The sequence below is a fragment of the Alligator mississippiensis genome, chromosome 6, assembly GCF_030867095.1.
Source record: "Alligator mississippiensis isolate rAllMis1 chromosome 6, rAllMis1, whole genome shotgun sequence".
Lineage (NCBI taxonomy): Eukaryota > Metazoa > Chordata > Crocodylia > Alligatoridae > Alligator > Alligator mississippiensis.
This window is the reverse complement of record NC_081829.1, coordinates 24322062-24343356: the sequence shown is the minus strand read 5'-3', so window position 1 is coordinate 24343356 and position 21295 is coordinate 24322062.

Here is a 21295-nt window from a genome sequence, read left to right as displayed (position 1 = left end):
CAGCACAGCCCTGTCCCCAGCCCTCAGTGGCAGCCTACCTTCTCCCCATGCACAGATCTGGGGGCACACGCCCCCATGCCCTCCTGGGGTATGTATACCAGTAGGAGCCGCCTCCCCCCCATGCCCTCTTGAGGTGTGCAGCAGTAGGAGCTGCCCCCCCTCTCCACACCTCCCAGACAAGCCGCTCATGGGTCCATCCTGTGCCCTGCCCTGGATGTGCAGTGCCTGCCCCTGCCCCAGTCCCACTCCCTTTCTCACCATGGGGGCCCCCATCTGCCCCCCCCCATGCCCCTTCCCTCACAACAGACTTACCAGCCAGATCCAGCTGCGTTCCATGCTGCCGAGCTGCACTCCTGGCTGCCTGCATGCTGTGCCGAGATCTATTTCCTTTCACTGCAGGACCAGGCACCCAAGGAAGAAGCACCCCGGGGAGTGTCCTCCACAGCAGAGTGGCAGACTGTCACATCCAGGACCAGAGCTGCTCACAGTAAACCGGTACCAGTTCCTCCAGTCTGACTGGAGAACAGGTATGAGGCCCTGGCGACCCTGCAGGAGATGGAAGGAGAGGAGGAAACCTCTGGGCAGGAAGCAACGCCACATTCTCCACACTCCAAACAGGTCAAGAGAACCAAGTGGACCCAGAGGAGGAGGCGTCGAGTGATCGTCATAGGCGACTCCATCCTGAGGGGTACAGAAGGGCCCATTTATCGCCAGGACCCCTCCACACGAGAGGTATACTGCCTGCCCGGAGCAAAGATTTGGGATGTGATGGGAATAATCCAGGCCAGGATTCAGCCCAACGATTACTACCCCATGGTCCTTGTCCATGTGGGTACTAATGATGCGGCCAGGAGAAGCCCCGGTCACCTGATGACAGACTGCCATGCTCTGGGCAGCGTGCTGAGGGAGATCGGTGCACAGGTGGTATTCTCTTCTGTCCTACCAGTGAGAGGACGTGGAAGACGACACGAGAACTGCATTAGAGAGGCCAATTGGCGGCTTCGGCAATGGTGTTTTGAGGCAAGCTTCAGCTTCCTTGACAATGACCCACACATCACAACAAGGGACATGCTCAGTTGGGATGGGCTTCACCTGCCCCCAAAGGTAAGCGTGTGTTCTCTTCTAGGTTGGCAGATCTCCTCCGGCGGGCTTTAAACTAGGCTCGTTGTGGGGAGGGGAAGATGAGGGTGGGGGAAGCCGTTGACCACCAAACCATGTTGCACCCACAAGGACAGCCCAGCCTGAAGAAGGAGAACATCGGGAACCTGCAAGCCATGGGGCGGCCAGCAGTACACCACAGGTAAGCAATAAGCAGGTAAGCAATAAGGGGCCCTTTGGGCATCAGAGCTGGGGGGCATCAAAGGCGCCAGTCACAGGGCTCAAGTGCCTATATACTAATGCTAGGAGCATGGGGAGCAAGCAGGATGAGCAGGCACTCCTGCTTGCAGAAAGCACCTACGACTTAGTAGGGCTAACAGAAACCTGGTGGGATTCTTCCCATGACTGGGTGGTACATATTGAGGGTTATAAACTGTACAGAAAGGACAGGGTGGGGAAGAAAGGGGGAGGGGTTGCGCTTTATGTCAATGAGCAATATACATCGACCCTTATCCAGACGGAATTGAAGGAGGAGAAAGTAGAAGGATTGTGGGTTAGGTTACATGGGGGTTAAGGAGAAAGGGATTTGGTGGTAGGGGTCTGCTACAGACCCCCACACCAAGGGGAAGAGCTAGATTTGGGGCTCCTGAGGCAGCTCTCGGAGACCATAAAAACTAAGGAGGTATTAGTCATGGGGGACCTAAACTACCCAGACATCTGCTGGGAGACGCAGACAGCAAAGTCCCACCGTTCATGCAGGTTCCAATCCTGTGTACAGGACCTCCACCTGACGCAGGAGGTACATGGTCCCACTAGGGGGAATACCTTACTGGACCTGGTCTTGGCAATAGGGGATGACATGGTAGGGGACCTACAGATCGGTGATCACCTGGGGGACAGTGATCACCAAATAATAGAATTCATCATAAGACATCGAGTGGGTAAGGTAACTAGTAGGGTGAAAGTGCTAGACTTTAGGAAAGCTGATTTCAATGAACTCAGGCGATTAGTCAAGGATGCACTGCAGAGTAGGAGTTTTGAAGAGATAGGAGCCCAGGAAGGGTGGCTGTGCCTTAAGGAAATGATCCTTCGGGCACAGAGGGAGACGATCCCGATGCGAGGAAAAAGAGGGAAAGAGGCCAGAAAGCTTCCCTGGCTGACCAGAGAAATCCAGAGCAGCCTACGGGCTAAAGGGGGAGCATATGAAAAGTGGAAACAGGGAGAGATTACCAAAGAGGAGTATACCTCCTCTGCTCGCGCTTGTAGGGAGGCAGTTAGACGGGCCAAAGCTACCATGGAGCTGAGGATGGCATCCCAAGTTAAGGATAACAAGAAATTGTTTTTCAGCTATATAGGGAGTAAAAGGAAGGCCCAGGGTGGAATAGGACCCCTGCTAAATGGGCAGAAGCAATTGGTGATGGACAGGGGGGACAAGGCTGAACTCCTCAATGAGTTCTTTGCCTCAGTGTTCCTAAGTGAGGGGCAAGACAAGTCTCTCACTGGGATGGTAGAGAGCCAGCAGCAGGGCGCCAGACTGCCATGCGTAGACCCTGAGATGGTGCAGAGTCACTTGGAGGAACTGGATGCCTTTAAGTCGGCGGGCCCGGATGAGCTCCATCCGAGGGTACTGAAGGCACTGGCTGACGTCATTGCACAGCCACTGGCGGGAATATTTGAACACTCGTGGCGCACGGGCCAGGTCCCGGAGGACTGGAAAAGGGCCAATGTGGTCCCCATTTTCAAGAAGGGGAGGAAGGAGGACCCAGGCAACTATAGGCCAGTCAGTCTCACCTCCACCCTTGGCAAAGTCTTTGAAAAAATTATCAAGGCTCACATTTGCGAGAGCCCGGCAAGAAAAATTATGCTGAGGTGAAACCAGCACGGGTTCATAGCAGGTAGATCATACCTGACTAATCTAGTCTCTTTTTATGACCAGGTTACAAAACGCCTGGACGCAGGAGTAGGGGTTGACGTCATATACTTAGACTTCAGGAAGGCCTTCGATACGGTATCCCACCCCATACTGGTGAACAAGTTAAGAGGCTGTGACTTGGATGACTACACAGTCCGGTGGGTGGCAAATTGGCTGGAGGGTCGCACCCAGAGAGTCGTGGTGGATGTGTCGGTTTCGACCTGGAAGGGTGTGGGCAGTGGGGTCCCGCAGGGCTCGGTCCTAGGACCGATACTCTTCAATGTCTTCACCAGCGACTTGGACGAGGGAGTGAAGTGTACTCTGTCCAAGTTTGCGGATGACACAAAAATGTGGGGAGAAGTAGACACGCCAGAGGGCAGGGAACAACTACAAGCAGACCTGGACAGGTTGGACAAATGAGCAGAAAACAACAGAATGCAATTCAACAAGGAGAAATGCAAAGTGCTGCACCTAGGGAGGAAAAATGTCCAGCATACCTACTGCTTAGGAAATGACCTGCTTGGTGGCACGGAAGCGGAAAGGGATCTTGGAGTCCTAGTGGACTCCAAGATGAACATGAGTCATCAGTGTGACGAAGCCATCAGAAAAGCTAATGGCACTTTATCATGCATCAGCAGATGCATGGCGAACAGATCCAAGGAGGTGATACTTCCCCTCTATCGGGCGCTGGTCAGACCGCAGTTGGAATACTGCGTGCAGTTTTGGGCGCCGCACTTGAAGAGAGGTGTGGATTACCTGGAGAGGGTCCAGAGAAGGGCCACTCGTATGGTTAAGGGCTTGCAGGCCAAGCCCTATGAGGAGAGACTGGGGCACCTGGACCTCTTCAGCCCCTGCAAGAGAAGGTTGAGAGGCGACCTTGTGGCTGCCTATAAGTTCATCACGGGGGCACAGAAGGGAATTGGTGAGGTTTTATTCACCAAAGCGCCCCCGGGGGTTACAAGAAATAATGGCCACAAGCTAGCAGAGAGCAGATTTAGACTAGACATTAGGAAGAACTTCTTTACAGTTAGAGTGGCCAAGGTCTGGAATGGGCTCCCAAGGGAGGTGGTGCTCTCCCCTACCCTGGGGGCCTTCAAGAGGGGGTTAGAAAGGCATCTAGCTGGGGTCATCTAGACCCAGCACTCTTTCCTGCCTATGCAGGGGGTCGGACTCGATGATCTATTGAGGTCCCTTCCGACCTTAGCATCTGTGAATCTATGTATCTACGAGGCTGTGAGCATGCATGAGGCATTTATTAGCGACATTATCGGCCACATCAGCCATAAAAAGCCGATTGCCGATACAGTAAATTTTCCTTATATTGATGCTGATCTGATATGGGACTGATGTATCGGTGCACTTCTAATTTCAGGTCATGACTAGTTATGATACGCTGTCTTCTATTGCTGGACACACCAAGACTGCATGGAAACTTTTCCATCAATGCCATCACTTCATGCATCTTGGGTGGCTATGCATGACTCAAAGAAGGCAAAAAGCACAGAAAAGTTTATTTATAAGTTTGCCTATGGTCCACAGCACTGATAAACCACAGACCATTCTGTACATACATGTATGATCATCAGAGACTCTACACAGAGAAATGCCATTGCCAGTCACTAGTCTGGATACAGATACAATGTCCGGTTCCATTAGCTCTTCCTTCAGGTACAGTGGGGTAGAAGATGGCAGAAGTATAATAAGCTTTTTCAGTGATGGGGGAGGTGGGGGAAGAATTATACTGACCCCTAGCAAGGGAGGGGAGACTTACCTGCATAGTCTCTCCTCCCTTGAGTGGCAGGTGCTACCACTGCTACTTTAACAGCATGGGCTGAGCTATTGCCACAGAAGAACAGCAGTGTTGGGGGCCCCTCCTGGTGCCCCATTCATTCCTGGAAATAGGGCTGAGCCTCCCATGGCAAAGGCCCCCTGGGGGAAAGGGGCATCAGTCCACTCCCCTGTCTCCCACCAGACACACTGCTGGGCATAGCACTATGCCTGCCCACTCTGCCTCCCCACTCCCTATGGCTAGGCTATGCAGGGCTTTGTGTGCTGTGGAAAGATTTGCGGGGGGAGGAGGGGGAAGGCATCCATACCACCCCCTTCTCTAAGTTGGTGCCCAGGGCTAGTGCCCAGGGCTAGGGCCCCCAGTGTTGGGGGCCCCTCCTGGTGCCCCTCTTGTCCCACCCCAGTTCTGCTACTGGAAGAGCACTCATGCCATTTCTGCCAAAAGCAGCAGTCTTCATGGAGGCAATAATTTGAGGCTGCATAAAAAAGTGCAAAATCAGCAATACACTTGTACAACAGCATGATTTGTCTGTATAGGAGTATGCAGTGTAGGCAACTTGAATGCCAATGTACCTGGCATTTAGTTATTAAGGACAATATTATCAAATAAAAAGAGGTGTCACATAAAGGTACCAAATACAATGTTGACTCAAGCTGCCACTGTATGCCAGGTTTCTTGAATTAGTACTCATGCTCACCTTGTGTGCATTGAAATGTTTACTTACTGCTCAGCTCATGGGTGACTGGTGCCACCTTAGTCAGGGGGGGGCACATGCCCCCCAGCGACCAGTCAGTGACCGGGGGGGGGGGAGTGGAATCCCTCTGCAGCCAACCTTGCTGACCGAGGGGGAGAGTCCCCCACGGCCGATCCCACTGACTGGAGGGGGCAAGAGTGTCCTCCTGCGGCTGTTTCCAAAAGTGGCCGCGGCCGCTTCTGGGAGTGTCATGGCACTCAACTTCCCGGCTGGCGCTTGTGGGGGACGGGCAGTGGCGCTCCCGCACGCACTCCCTGCCCGTTGCCTAAGTGGTGAGCACAGATGGTCAGGGGGTGCACCAGTGCTCTCAGGGGGTGCACATGCACCCCTGTGCACCCCCTATGCATCACCACTGGCTCAGCTGATAAAGTATTTCAATGCGCTTTGAAAACAGAGGTTTCCAGATTGTGTGTTGACTTGCTGATTGTTAGATCAGCTTGTTTACTTTTGTTTCAAGGTGGTAAAGTTCAAGTTTTAAGAATGATGTAAACACATTCCTCTGTGGTTGTATAACATATTACAAGATTTCTACTACCTCTTGCAAATAAGAAACTGAACTTCAGTTGTTTTAGAAAAGGGGGTGCCTATCCTCAGATCAGGTGTATTACAACCTACAATGCATTAAGAACCAGCTGACTTTTCTTAATCCTATGTTAAAAGGAAACAAAGATTTACAGCTCACTAATTTCAGTGTGTTACTATGTTCTTTTGGTAGAGGGCCTTATGCACAACAAGCAGCTTGTTGAAAATCATATTTGAATTCAACATGCCCTATCTTAAAAGGTTTGTTTTCAACTTCAAAAAAAACAAACCTCTCCTCTTACTGACAACTTTTTTGCTAACCCAACTAATCTATAGCACCCTAATGTGATGGAGCATGGACTTCAATTTCCTTTGTGCCAGGAATGTGCCCTTTGCCCTTTCTATGAAAACTCACCCAATTTTGGTGAAGTCATCCAGAAAGCTAAGCATTCTTTGTGACAAGCTCTTCTCTCACAGTGGGGCTTCTTTGAAGTCTTTCCTGGATACCAAAGGGCATCAAGGGATCTCCAGCTGAAAGGTCTCAATTCCCTAGTGCTCCAGTGTGTCTTCATATGCAAATTGATCCATTTTATTCTCCAGGCCCATTCTTTAGTAGCTGAGACAGAGACCCACCTCAACTCCCAGGTCCAGTTAAGGAAAAGTTAACCCATTTCCATACAGTTAGTCTAATAAAAATGTAGCACAAAAAGCCCTTGTCCTTGAAGTGATTGCTTGATCAGCAGTAATGACTCAAACTCACCTGAACTCAACTTTTCTGAAGCGACTTGGCAACAATCTTTGTCTTCATGACTGAACAGACAACAGTTGGGTTGACATTGACTGAACTTGCATGAACTCAGTTGATATATAGCTTCACTGAAATGTCAGCAAACAGTTTCCCTGCAGGCCATGAACAGAGATTTTTTAAAAAGCAAACATGACAAAGAATCAAAACCACCACCTACCAAGAAATACATTGGAAGCAGTAGAGAGAAAGGGCTGATGACCAGAAAAACAGTTAATCTGAAAATAAGGATAACATAAAGCAAAGAAGTTGACACTTGGAGTCACACACACAAAAAAAGGTCATCCTGAATATAGCTCTACAGAAGTTATTGGGGATAAATACAGACAAAAGTACTTTATTTTAATTAGAACAAGAATTGTGACAAGTCAGCAAACAAAGCCAGTAAATTACTCGATTAACAACGCTGATAGAATCTGGGTGGGATGTAGTATGGTTGGTCAGTGGTTGGAGCAGATAATGGAATTGGAGAGTTCCTGGAATCCTAGGTTCTGTATGTGATTTGGCCCATGTGTTGCTGTATGCCCTGAGCTAAGGAAAGCTGGCCAGAAAATGAAATTTGTGTTTTACAAAAAAAAAATAAAAATGCAGTTCTGGAGATTAGATTGATGTTCCTTCATTTCTGTGTCCCTTCCTTGGAGATGGTTCCTTGATGCAGTATGGAGGTTTCCATGTTCCAATAACTCAGGAAACAGAGCCAGCAGGAGTGTTAACTCCTGCTAGGGTCACCCCAGCTAGATGGGTCAAAGACTCTGTCAGGTTGGGGTTTGAATCAGCAAGCTATCCTCATTATAGAAATGCAGCACAGGAGCTTTTTCAGCAAATTGCATAACAGACAGTCATAGATCCCAAAATCAAGAGTAAAGGCTGAGGTAGGAGCAGAGGCATCCTGGAGATCAACATGTGGCTGTGTGGATGGCGTCACCAGCAGAATTTTAGCTTCTTTGACCAGGGGATGGTATGGCTGATGGGAAGAGATGCTGTTACCTACTGAAAAGTGGGGAGAGTGTTTTTTTCATAAGGGCTGCCAACCTAATAAGAATGGCTTTAAATAAGGTCCAAGACCCTTGCTCATATGCTAAGTAATGGCAAGCAGTGCAGGAAAGATTCAGCTTCAGAAAAGACTTTACTTGGGGTCCAGGGTGAACATCTACACATGCAATTATGGTGCCTAAATAAACTGTGGAGCTTACTACCCTGGAGTTGATTGCTCCAGGATGCGCTGTTTGAACATATACCTGGGAGCAATTAACTCTGGAGCAAAAAGCAATGAGCCCTGCCCAACTAACACTACTGTGTGGTAGCAATGAGCCCTACCAAATGCTAGACTTAGTCCTGGCCAAAGAAGATGACCTTGTGACTGACTTAAATATGGAGGGAAGTCTGGGCAACAGCGACCATGAAACCATCATGTTCACTGTTTGACGTAAGGCATACAAAGTGGGACTGAAGTCTTGGACTTCAAAAATGCAAATTTCAACAAGTTTAGGTCACTAGCAGGGCAAGTGCTGTGGGACCAGGGACTGCAGGTGAAAGGTGTGCATGAAGAGTGGTTGTTCCTTAAGGACACAATTCCTGAAGCACAAAGGAAGCCCATTCCTATGTGGAGAAAAGGTCACAGAAGGGCTGGGAAGCCCTCTTGACTAAACAGGGAAATCACGGTCCTCTTAAGAAAGAAGCTTATAAACAATGGAAGCTTGGGGCAGGCCCCAAGGAGGACTATTCCATGATGGCCTGCATCTGCAGGGAACAGATAAGACAGGCTAAAGTGGTGACCAAACTTAGACTAGCAATGGGAATCAAGGACAACAAGAAGTCCTTCTTTAGGTACATAGGGAACAGAAGGAAAACAAATGAGAGTGTGGGGCCATTGCTCAGCAACTCAGGAGAACTCCTTACCAGCACCCAGGAGAAAGCTGAACTTCTGAATAACTACTTCGCCTCAGTCTTTCACCGGACCAAGGGGAAAACCACGCCAGGTAGAGGAGAGGATGAGTATGGTAGGAATAATTGCCTTCCTACTATTGTCATAGGATTGGTGTATGACTACTTAAAAAAATGAGACATATACAAGTCAGCGGGACTGGATGATCTTCATCCAAGAATGCTGAAGGAGCTGGCCGAAGTCATTGCAGAACCCCTGGTGAAACTCTTCCACAACTTGTGGCACTCTGGAGAAGTCCCTGAGGACTGGAAGTGGGCCAGTGTTGTGCCCATGCACAAGAAGGGCAGGAGGGAGGGCCCTGGTAACTATAGGCCAATCAGCCTAACTTCCATCCTTGGGAAAATCCTAGAAAAGTTCATCTAAGAGTCTATCTGCAAGCAGCTTGCAGAAGGTAAGATTATGAATGACAACCAGCATGGCTTCCTTGTGGGCAGGTTTTGCCTTACCAATCTCATCTCCTTCTATGACCAGGTAACTCGCCACCTGGACACGAGAGAGCAGGTTGACATTGTATACCGAGAATTCCAAAAGGCCTTTGATTTAGTATCCCACAATGTGCTTGCGAGAAAATTGGAGGATTGTGGATTTAACTCTGAGACAGGTAGATGAGAAACTGGCTGCAGGATAGGTCCCAGAGAGTCATACTGAACAGATCTGTGTCATCCTTGTGAGAAGTGGGCAGCAGTGTCCTGCAGGGTTTGGTGCTCAGTGAGGTACTTTTCAACATCTTTATTAATGATTTGGATATGGGGGTGAAGAACTCACTGGCCAAGTTTGTGAACAACACCAAGTTATGGGGGAGTGTGGTCACGCTTGAGGATAGGCTATAGATACAGGGGGACCTAGCAAGCTTTGCGGATTGGAAACTGATTAAATTGAACGTCGAGAAATGTAAAGTGCTCCACCTCAGGACGAGCAACCCCCAACACACCTACAGGCTTGGTGGCACCAAACTGAGTAACACCATAAATGAAAGGGACCTGGGGGAAATAGATCAGAGTATGAATATGAGTGGCAGTGCAATGCTGTAGCCAGTAGGGCAAATAATACTCTGGTGTGCATCAATCAATGCAGCTCCAGCAAAACCAAGGAGGTGATTCTTCCGCTTTACTCAGCACTGGTGAGACCTGCATCCACTTCTGGGCACCATACTAACAAGGACGTGGACAAGTTCGAGAGAATCCAAAGAAGAGCCACCCGTATGATCAGAGTCTTACACGACATGCCATATGAGGAATGGCTGAGGGATCTGGGATTCTTCAGCCTGAGGAAAAGAAGGCTGAGAGGGGACCTGGTAGTAGCTTACCGCTACACTAGGGGAATACATCAACGGCTTGGTGAGCAACTGTTCACCATGGCACCCAAGGGGAAAACCAGGAGTAATGGCCACAAACTCCTGGAAAGCTGATTCAGGCTCAACGTTAGGAAAAACTTCTTCACAGTCAGGGTATCCAGACTGGAATAAGCTCCCTGTAGAGGTGGTGCAATCACCTACCCTGGAAATCTTCAAGAGGAGACTAGACAGTCATCTTGCTGGGGTCACCTGACCCCCAGTTGTCTTTCCTGCTTGGTGTAGGAGGCTGGACCTGATGATCTTCCTAGGTCCCTTCCGGCCTTACAATTTATGAATCTATGAAACTCCCTCTCTCCTTCCCTATGAGGGTCTCAATCCCCCCCCGCCCTTGCCAGACTCACTCGCGGAAGCTGCCTGGTGGCCATGTGTACACGCGTGCATGCAGGGAGCAGATCGCAACTCTATCCTGGCTCCAGCCCTGTACTGTCACTACGCCATGAACCCAGCCCTGGTCCTGCCTGCCCATCCTGCTCTTGGGTGCTGCTCCCCATCCACCCATGGCCCTTTCCCACCTGTCCAGCCAAGCAGACCCTGACTGTTGGGAAACCCTGCCTACTGGCTCCATCTAGTGCCCTGGGTGGTAGGTGCGGGGTGAACCAGCTGGAGTGCCCAGGCAGCAGGGCTGGGGCTGGTGGCGGTGGCAATGCTGGTGGTGGCAAGGGGTGGCCAGGAAGTGGAGGCTGGCAGCTGCACTGCCCTAGTGCTGCTGCATGTCCAGGGACAGTGGGATTGGCTCCATGTACCATGGCCTAGACTGCACCACCCAAGCCAGGGCTGGGCTGGTCTGACGGACCCTCTGTAGGCCAGATAAAATCCCTTGGCAGGCTGGATCCAGCCTATGGTGGATGACCTGCTGAGTAGCTTGCTCCACACACAGATAACATGTTACCACACTCAATTTAAGAGCTATCTAGGTGAAGAAATGCTGCTTTTGTCACTGGAAGTCCTAAAGGCTGGGTTGTAAGAGACAATTTCAGTGGACCAGGGGCACTAGAAGACACATTGCACCCACTTACCAGTGCCCAACATACTACTACAGAGCAGTTGGGACTCAAATTCATTTCCACACAAAGCCTCATTTATTTGATGGATAATCATAGTAACATAAACAGAATCTACTCAAGGCACTGAAAACAGGCCCACTGATTCAGCAGGTTGTGGACCAGGACATAAACTGTTATCAACCAATGTGAATTACTCTTATTGATCGCTCTTGTGATTCTATCTAACACGGTGCAATTCCAATACTCTTCATGGTCTGTGAAGTTGCACTTGTCTCAATACAAGTGACACATTAGGGCCCAAAACAATTCCCATGTAATCCCACAATGGGGCAAGCATTTCATTCTTTGCCCTTCTGTGTGTCCAGTGATCAATATGATCAGACATGTAGCAGACATGTTGCCTTCTTATTCCTTCTAGCTCTACCTACTGTTACCATCTCTCATGACTGTCTTACCTGGCCCTCGTAAAAGGTTGTTCACAAACTTCGGTGCTTTGAAAGAGTTTGTCTCAGACCAAAAAAGCATCAAGGCTTTCTTGATCCCAGCTAACTTCAGGATTTATTGACTGCTTCCTCGTCAAGATAAAACAGGTAACAGGGTGCATAAGAAAAGTACCTTGGGGTTGCAGTGGACAATAAGCTGCATATATGTCAACAGTGTCCCCTTGTTGTCAAGAAGGGTAACAGCATACTGCATTAGTAGGAGTATTGTCAACAGATTGAGGGAAGTAATTATTCCCCTCTATTCTGCACTGGTGAGGCCACATCTGGAGTACTATGTCCAGTTTTGCCCCCCCCCCAACTATAGAAAGGATGTAGACAAGGTAGAGAGAGTACAGCAGAGGGCAATGAAAATGGTTAGGGGGCTGGGGAACATGACTTTTGAGGAGAAGCTGAAGGAACATGGCTTATTTAGTCTGCATAAGAGAAGATTAAGGTGGGGATTTGATAGCATCCTTTAACTAACTGAAGGGCAGTTCCAAAGAGGTTGAGCGAGATTGTTTTCAGTGATAGTAAATGACAGAACAAGGAGCCATGGTCTCAAATTGTAATAAGGGAGGTTTAGGTTGCATATTAGGAAAAACTCTTTCACTAGGAGGGTGGTGAAGCACTGAAACTGGTTACCTAGAGAGGTGATGGAATCTCCATCCTTGGAGGTTTTTAAGGCCCAGCTTGACAAGGCCCTAGCTGGAATGATCTAGTTGGAGATGGTCCTGCTTTGAGCAGGGGGGTGGAATAGATAACCTCTTCTTCAGAGCTGCTGCTTAGCCAGTTGGTCCGAAGCCTGTAGCAGTGCATAGGATTGTTCTGTCCCAAGTGCAGGACTTCACACTTCTCCTTGTTAGGCCTCATGAGATATCTTTTGGTCCAATCCTCCAAGTTGTCTAGGTCACTCTGAATCCTAGACCTACCCTCCAGCATATCTAGTACACCCCCCAGCTTGGTGTCATCTGCGAACTTGCTGAAGATGCAATCCATCCAGCTTTCTATCCACCTTACAGTCCATTCATCCAACCCATACTTCCTCAGCTTGCTTGCAAGAATGTTGTGACAGACCATATAAAAAGCCTTGTTAATGTCCAAATATATCACATCTGCTGTTTTCCCCGCATCTATAGAGTCATTCATCTCATCATAGAAGGGAATCAGATTGGTCAGGCATGACTTGCCCTGGGTGAATCCATGCTGACTGTTCCTTGCCTGTGAAGACTGAGGTAAAAAAAGCATTTGGTACTTCAGCCTCTTCCTCATCATCTGTCACTAGGTTGTCTCCCCCATTCAGTAAGGGACCCACACTTTCCCTGACCTTCCTCTTGTTGCTAACATAGCTGTAGAAACCCTTCTTGTTACCTTTCATGTCCCAAGCTGCAACTCCAATTGTGCTTTGGCCATCCTGATTTCATCCCTGCATGCCCAAGCAATATTCTTATACTTCTCCTGAGTCATCTGTCCAAGCTTCCACTTCTTGGAGGCTTCCTTTTTGTGTTTATGCTCACTAAAGAGTTTTCTGCTAAGCCAAGCTGGTCATCTGCCATATTTGCTATTTTTCCTGCACATTAGGGTGGATTGTTCCCTCCTGAACTTCTTTCCCCTTCAGACTAGCCTCTCAGGGGATCCTGACCATCGGTTCCCTGAGGGAGTCAAAGTCTGGTTTTCTGAAGTCCAGGGTCCATAGTCTGCTGCTCTCCTTTCTTCTTTTTGCTAGGATCTGAAACTTGATTATCTTCTGGTCACTGCTACTCAACTTGCCTTCCACTTCTACATCCTACAACAATTCCTCCCTGTTCGTGAGCAGCAGGTCAAGAAGAGCACGGCCCCTAGTTGGTCTCCCACGCTTGCACCAGGAAATTGTCTCCAACACTGTCCAAAAACTTCCTGAATTGCCTGTGCACTGCTGTATTGCCCTCCCAGCAGATGTCAGGGTGATTGATGAACCAGGGTTTGTGACCTGGAAACTTCCACTAGTTGCCTGAAGAAAGCTTCATCTACCACTTCCTCTTGGTCTAGTGGTCTATAGCAGACTCCCACCACAACATTATCCTTGTTGGTCTCCTCTCTAACCTTAACCCAGATGTGGCTGTGTGGGGGTAACTAACAAAATCTCTCTCCCCGGTGCTCTGCTGCCACGCCTTGATGTAATGGAAGAATAAGAAGTTAATTCCCCAATGAGAGAGGATGTAGTACATCACCTCAGAAGCAGGATAAAAGTAAATTGGTTTATTAGTGAATTCCCAGCAGGTTGTGGGTAACCCCAGCTGTTTTCACAGCTGTCTTCCTTTGCCCTCCACCATCATGCAACCCACTTCCTTGAGCCTGTTGGTTTGCCTTCAGTTTCTCTCTTTTTCCTTCCTTCACAGGTATCAGCTGATTCTTCCTCTGTGGGACCAACCTTCTCTCCACCAGAGGATCAACCTGGTATGTATCTCCCCTGTCTCTCTCACCTCTTTGTTTTGCTGATCGCTGTGGTTACCTTCACCCCATCAGTTGGTCTTATCAGTGATCTGTTCTAGCACTGGGTTTGCCGCTCCTGGCTTTCCCTGCTGACTTTCCTCATGCAGTGCCCCAGGGGGCAAAGAATAACCCCCCTGCTGTGGACTGTAATAGGTACTGACTCTTTCTTAATCAGGCAACATTCACCCTCTCCCCAACTGTGCCTACTATGTAATTATCCTTGCCCTGTCCCTGACCAGACTCTCCCACACACTTGCAACTTTGTAGCACCAAAGGAACAGGGATGTTCCTTGCCCTGTTACACCAGAGCATTTCAACAGGCCTATCTCCAGTTTCCTACTGGAGTTCTGAGCAATCACACCGTTCTTTTACATACAGCACAACTCCTCCTCCTCTTCTCTCCTGACTGTCCTTCCTGAACAGTTTATACCCATCCATGACAGTGCTCCAGTCAAGTGAGCTATCCTATCAAGTCTCTGTTATTCCAATCATGTCATAGTTCCTTGAATGGGCAAGGACTTCTGATTCTTCCTGCTTGTTTCCCAGGCTCCACGTGTATGTGTACAGATACCAGAGGCAAGTAGTTGATTGGTCTACTTTCTCAGGAAGAATGGGTAGGCCTCCCCTGTTGCCCCCTTGTGCTTACTCCAGGTCTTCCGCTTTCCCACTTACCTCAGGGCTTTGGTCTTCATCCCTTGGCTCCATCCCTAGTTTCAAGCCCTCCTCACTAGGTTAGTGAGCCTGTTTGTGAAGATACTCTTCCCTCTCTTCTTCAGGTGGATCCCATCTCTTCCTAAAAAACCTTCTTGGAACAACATCCCATGGTCAAAGAAGCTAAATTCTTGTTGCTGACACCAGTTGTGCAGCCACACATTGATCTGCAGGATGTGTCTGCTCCTGTGGGGCCCTTTCCCTTGACCAGAAGGGTCAAGGAGAATACCACCTGTGCCCCATCCCTTTCAACCTTGCACCCAGAGCCCTGTAGTCACTCTTGCCCTGCTCAAGGTCATCCCTGGCTTAATCTGTCTTTTCAGGCAACTTAGTAGCTAGAAACAAGGAGGATTCATATTCCCCAGGTAGGTTAGTGTACAGTTTGAAAAGACTGTTTTAAGTAAACTCAGGGACCCATACCCAGGCTTTAACTCACCACCTCTAGGTCTGCAGCTCACCACACAAGCACTAGAGCCACAGAACATGGCTGGCAGGCCTGCCTGATGTGGCGGGCTTGCTAATGGCAGCCTGGCACGCCGGCTTCAAGGAGGTTCAAAGCAATTGGTGGGAGCATTTCCCCTGAAGTTTCAGTCTTTGTATATCTTCTTTCAAAATTTTCTTTGGAAAAATATTGGGTCCCCCCACTTGACAAGGACCAGAAACAGTTTTGAAGTCTTGAAAAAACGTATAGAACAGAAACAATGGTTTCCTATTCTGGACTGGTCCAAAGTTTTTTGCCCAAACTTGCATGCACCAGCAGAGCTGAGAGTTGATCCCACATCTGTAGGGTTAGGATAGCATTTTCATTAATGAGCAGTAAATGGATTAACCTGTTAACTGTGATGATGACCAAACTCACCCAAATTCAGCTTTCACCATCTGAGCTGGAAATGGCCTGAACTTTTGTGAACTGAACTGGTAAGAGTTGAGCTGATATTAAGTGAGGTGCCTACCCATTAGGGCTGTGTGAAGCTTTGGTCCCTGATTTGATTTGGTGGAGATTTGGCCCAATTCAGCAGCTGAATCTTCTAATCCGAATCAAATCAGGAGACCTTTTAATCTCTCCGAATCGAATCGGGACCCTTCAAATTGATTCAGAGAGATTCGGAAAGATTTGGCGATTCGGACATACACACAGCTTTAAATGCTTTTTCCACGTACCTCAAGGTACCAGGCGGCTCATGAATGCTGCAGTGCTGGGGCACATGGAGCGTCCCATAGAAGCATGGGAGGCTCCCCAGTACGCTTGACAGCAGACCCGGGAATGGACCAAAAGCACTTCTGGTCCACTTATGGGTCCACCGGAGAGCATGCTGGGGGGACCCTCCACACCCCCCCCCCTGGCTTGGCAACTGGTGCCTTCTGGGTCTGGGGGGGGCACCTGGGGTGCCCCCATGGCTGATTGCCAAGCCAGGGGGGTGGGAGGGGCCCCCAGAGCGTTCCTTGGAGGACCAGAAGTACTTCCTGCCCACTTCTGGGGTCGCTGCTGAGCACGCGGGGCCTCCCCTGCACTCCTGTGGGATGCTGCATCTGCCCCAGCATCGCAGCGTTCACGAGCTGCCTTGAGGTATGTAGAAAAAATATTTCAAGCTGTGTTTATGGCCGAATTGCTGATTCTCCAAATCAGCAGCAAATCTTCAGATTCAGATTCAGCCAAATTGAATCAGGAACAGTGATCCAAATCAATTAATCGAATCACTGTTCCTGATCCGGGCCGAATCCTAAATGAATAGGGCCCATTTCACACACCCCTACTAAACTTAGTCGCTCTGGATTGCTTGGCTGGCAAAGACACCTCTCTTTTGGCCATTGGTACAATTACATAAAGGTACCTCTGAGACGATAAAAATTTGGATAAAAAATGTTTAATGTGGAGTTAAAGCCAGCAACTAGAAATACGTATAAAATAATGATAAAAATATTCTAAAATAAAAATTATAAAGAATAAAGATCTATAAGAGAAGCTAAAAACACACCATGCTGTGTGCCTACCACATGCCTTGACAGCAGGGCCACCGCTAGCTAAGGGGGGGTGGCTGTACCCACCCCAAAATTATCACGTCCACACGCACAGCCCCGCGCATCTGGCCCAGAATCCACAGAAACCTCTGGGCCATGATCTCACAGCGCAGCTGCCACAGGGGTCAGTCTCCATGGAAACCAGCCCAAGATGCAATGGCAGGGGCTGCTGGGAAACATAGTCCAGTAATGATAGAAAAAACATGGAGGGGCAGCAAGGGAACTACTCTGCCCCAGCACTGGTGCCTGTACTGTGGTACTCTGTCATGGTGGTGGTGGTTCAACCAGCACCACTGGTAGCGTCCATGGTCCTCCCACCACCACCGTGCCCAGCACCTGGGACGAGCGGTTGCTGCAGGATTGCAGCCACCAGTAAGTTTGTAACTGAGGGAGTGGGTGTGGCTTGGTACATATTGATGCTTTAATTTATTTGTTTAAGCATGAAAGGGGCAATGCAGGTTTTTGGGGTTTTTTTTTTTACTTTTTATACTGTAAATTTATTTTTCTACACAGACACTGTATTTTTATACTGGTAACTAGCCAACTGCCTGTCAGGAATGATGGGGGGAGGGAGTGTGCGGGGACGGAGCTTCGTGCCCCCCCGCCCAGGCCCGCTCCCCCTTTACCTCCTACTGCTTGGGGTCCAGGCCCGCTCCCCACCCTCCCCACTGCAGTGGCGGGGGGGGGAGGAGTGGGCCCAGGCCCGATGTGGGAGAGGCCTGAGCCCGAGGGTGGGGAGAAGCCGGGCTGCTGCGGTGAGGGGAGCAGTGGGCCCGGGCCAACCTAGTGGTGGTAGGGGAATGGGAGGAGCAGGCTTGGAGGTGACAGCAGGGAAGAGGTGGGGTGTGGGAGGAGTGGGTCTGGACCCACCTGAGATGGGGAGGAGGCCAGAGCCTGAGCCAGGGAACAGGCCGGCCCGCTGTGGTGGCGGTGGGGGAGCAGTGGGCCCGGCCCGACGCGGCAGCAACTGGGGGAGGGGAAGAGTGAGCTTCTTCCCCGCCTTGGGCCCGGGCCCACTCCTCCCCCACCCGTCCTCCTCCCCCTTCTGTCGGCTCCGAGTATGCTTCTCCTGTTCCCCCACTGCCACCAGGTAGGCCCAGGCCCGCTGCTCCCTCCGCCATGGCGGGTCAGCTTCTCCCCCAGCTTGGGCTCAGACCTCCTCCTCCGCCCCCACATGGGGCCCAGGACCACTCCTCCCCTCCCCCTGCCACCATGGTGCGCCTGCTATTCCCCCAATCCACATTGGGCCCGCTCCTCCGCCCACCACCGCCACATTTTCATAGATGGACTGGTGTGGGAGTCCATGCGTTTCAGGGGTGGGTGGGGTAGTGATGACCACAGCTTAGCATGGGGATCCCTGGCTTGCGGGGAGGCCATTAGGTGGCCCTTTGGGAGGCGGGGGGTGGTGAGAGGGGACGGGCGGGGGTAGGAGTTCATATGGGGTGGGAGTTCATGTGCTTTGGGGGTATGGGATGGGATAGGGGCTTATGACTGTGGGTAGCTGGGGGCCTATGACTGTGCAGGAGTCTGCGTCTTGGTTGGGGGTCTTAGGATCAGGATCCCTGGCTTTGGAGGGGTGGGGAGCTTTCGGGAGTGAGGGAGGGGATTAGTGATTTACATGCACCCCCTGCTGTAATTCAGTGGAGTGGATTGGTATGCGCCTCCCCCTGCTGGAATTTACAGGGAATTGCACACTGGGCTTAATTTGTTGTAAAGACTACCACGTGCACACACTGATGCGACATTTTAAAATAAACAATTTTAAATGTAATAAACCTATTTAATTTAATGAGGATTAAACCCCATTACATGTACAAGCAGCCCATGTGGCCAAAGGTTACCTTTTAAGGCTCATATACAAAAAAACTTCAGACAAACTACTAAGTCCAGGCTCCAGTAACCTGACTCTGGGAAAGGCTGACTACCTTTGGGCAAAAAGAAAAGAAAAGAAAAGAAAAAAAAAATCACATGCCAATGCCCCACAATTTCATTTTCCAGTCTTCCCTATACCCAATGATAATGAAAAATGCCTTTGTGTTTTAGTTTTTCAGGAATGGAAGGGCAAGCAGGGAAGCAGACTTCTTCAAACATTAGGTCCCCACAGGTCAGCACTTGTACTCATACAGGTTGAATATAAGCTTATACAAACAGTAGCGTAAAAACCAAAAGGGACAAAAACTCCTTCGCTAAGACACTAGCTCCTACTGCAAGTGTGTCTATAGGGCCTAATACAAAGCGGCCCTAATCCTTGGCACTGTAACATGAGATCACAAAACAATTAGTAAATGAAAATAGAATCAAGCAGCCAAATTATTTGAGGACAAACCCAACAGAGGCTAAGGCTCATTCACTTGTGGACAAGGAAATTATCAGAGAGGAATCCTAGAAAAAAGAAACAACTTAAAGATTGAGGAATGTTTTTATATTGCATATTATAAAAAACAGTTACTGCAAGTTTCAGGGAACAACATAAACGGTTTGAAAAGAAATACAATTCAGGCCACTGCACTGATAGCCAGAGCTTCAAGTGATATTGGCACTTCAACATAGCCCCAAGTCCTTCCTACCTGTACGTTTGGAAGGACCATCATGGTCACATACAGGTTTCCCTCGATTTATGCAGTAGATGCGTTCCTGGAAAACTGCGCATAAACAGAATTCATATAAAGGGAACCCAGTTTATAACGTAACAAATAGGGATACATTCCTACCGTGGTGAGGGAGGGAGTGAGACTGGGGCTAGGGAAGGGGCAGGGAGAAGGGTGCGGTGCAGCCCAGTGGCTGCAAGCAGGTAGTGTAAGCCACCCCTGGGTGCTGCAGCAGGGGTGGCACTGGGCTTCTCCTGGTGCTCGGGGTGGGTGGCAGCCTGCAACTGGACAAGAGCAGGCTGGGGGTGGCAGCAGCACTGGGCTCTTCCTGCTGCTTGGCGGCAGCTCTTGGAGGGCAGGTGGGGCTACGGCAAATTTAGGGGTGGCAGCGCCGCTCTCCCATCACTGCGGCCTGCCCCAAACACCAGGAAGAGCCCAGTGTTGCCATCAGCCCCAGCCTGCAGCAGGACAAAAGCAGTCAGCCGCCAGCCCTGAACACCATGAAGGGCCCAGTGCTGCTGCCGGCTCCAGCTTGCAATGGCAGCCTGCTCTTGCTCTGCATGCAGAGGCTGCAGAGCCTGGCACAGCCCCACAGCCCTCCTTGGTGTGGGCAGCTGGCATCTGCTACTCCTGGGGCCCCTGCAGCAGGGGTGAATGGGGAAGCAGAGCCTTGGGGGTTTGGGGCGTGGTGCAGTCCACAGCTGCAAGCTGCTGGCATTGGCCGCTCCCAGAGCAGCTGCAGTAGGGGCTGGGGTGAGTGGGGCCCTGGCCCCATGGTCTTTTCCCCTCCCTTCCCCTCCCAGCCCTTTCCCCTCCCCTCACAGACTTATCTGCTTGGGGGAGGGGGGAGCGTGCCTATGCTGATCGCATAAGAGTGAATTTACCTTGCATATAACGAATTTGGGGTATAAAAAGAGTCATCGCATACGAGCGAATTCTCATATACAGAACCTGCATAAATTGAGGGAAACCTGTAGTCCAACTTCCTACAAAAGGCAAGATTTTCTCTTCCTAAACCATGAGAGGGATGTTTGTCAAGCCACTTTTTGGCAGACTCCAATGGAAATAGATATTACAACTTTCTTTCTCCATCTTGGTTAGAAATAGGATGGAGTCACCATACAATTCATTGTTGTGAACATATGGTTGAACCTGCACAACTTTACTACAGCAGACTATCAGTACTTTGCTGTGAAAGAAGGGCAATTAGGAATACTTCACAAAAGACACCTATTTCGAGAGACTTACAGATGAACCTCTGGTAGGCACACAGTAGCAGCTGAATAAAGCTACAGCTACCTGGAGCAACAGCACTTAACAAAGGCAAGACCATCCAAGACCTTAAGTGAAGCAGGATCACTAGATGTGAAACCAAGAGGAAATACAAAGCAAGAGTAACCTTACTGCGAGTAACAAGGGCTGGGTTCAAATTTAGGAGCTTAACAGCTCCTACCAGCCTCAACCTGGTTCATGCCTCAACCAGAAAGCTGGGGAAGTACATTCTGATTGGGTGCTCTAGTGTGTGCAAATTTCCCTGCTTGTAAGCAAATAAGCAAATGAAACAGGGCTTATTACAAGGAAAAAGTGAGCCGGCACCAGCTAAAGGCCATCTGAACTAATCATCCAAAATCCTTTGCAGCTAAACATGATTGTCTTTCATGATTATCTTATCTGTGGGTCTGTAGATGACTGATGAGGCCTATCCAAGATCAACAGACTATGTTGCAGCTCAGGCACATGTTTCCATGGGTGGCTCTGGGTTCTTGATTCAGTCCAAAACATGCTGTTTCTGCTGCTCCCACTTTTCCATCTCCTGTTGTCATTGTGAGGTTTCAAAGTACTG